The following is a 1,032-nucleotide window of genomic DNA, read 5'->3' on the forward strand; positions in this document are numbered from 1 at the left end:
AGGAAAGATGCCAGTGAACGTGAGGACAGGAGGGACACCTGAGATGAGAGGTGGCGGCAGGAAGATCAGCGGTGGCGGGATGCAACTCTGGGGCTGCTGCGTGATCAAACTGACATGCTCCGGCGTCTGGTGGAGCTTCAGGAACGGCAGCAGGATCACAGAGTGCCGCTGCAGCCCCTGTATAACCACCCTCAACCCTCACCTTGTTCCACATCCTCCTCACCCAGACGTGTAAGAACGCATGGGGGGAGGCTCCGTGCACCCGCCCACTCCACCCCCGTTGACAGCCTAACCAGAAGGCTGTCGTTACTGTTAAATTTTTTAATGGCCTTCTCCATCCCTCCTATCCTCCTCCCAAACCACACCCTTACTTCTCTCCCTCTTTTTATAATGAATTCATAAAGAATTCATGATTTTTAAATGAGAGTGACTTTATTTGCATAAGTAAGCTGTACTCGAAGGGGGAGGGTGAGTTGCTTACAGGGAATGAGTCAATCAAGGGGGTTGGGTGTTCATCAACAAACACAGCAGTCACACTGTACCCTGGCCATTGATGAAGCTCGTTTTCAAAGATTCTCTGATGCGCACCGCTTCCTGGTGTGCTCTTCTAATCTCCCTGGTGTCTGGCTGCGCGTAATCAGCGGCCAGGTGATTTGCCTCAGCCTCCCACCCCGCCATAAAGGTCTCCCCCTTACTCTCACAGAGATTGTGGAGAATACAGCAAGCAGCAATAACATAGGGGACATTGGTTTGGCTGAGGTCTGAGCGAGTCAGTAATGTGCGCCAGCGCGCCTTTAAACGGCCAAATGCACATTCCACCACCATTCTGCACTTGCTCAGCCTGTAATTGAACAGATCCTGACCACTGTCCAGGCTGCCTGTGTATGGCTTCATGAGCCATGGCATCAAGGGGTAGGCTGGATACCCCAGGATAACGACAGGCATTTCAACATCCCCAACTGTTATTTTCTGGTCTGGGAAGTAATTCCCTTGCTGCAGCCGTTTAAACAGAGTAGTGCTTCTGAATATGCG

This window comes from Mauremys mutica, unplaced genomic scaffold (genome assembly GCF_020497125.1).
Source record: "Mauremys mutica isolate MM-2020 ecotype Southern unplaced genomic scaffold, ASM2049712v1 000639F_np12_subseq_108309:227698_obj, whole genome shotgun sequence".
NCBI lineage: Eukaryota > Metazoa > Chordata > Testudines > Geoemydidae > Mauremys > Mauremys mutica.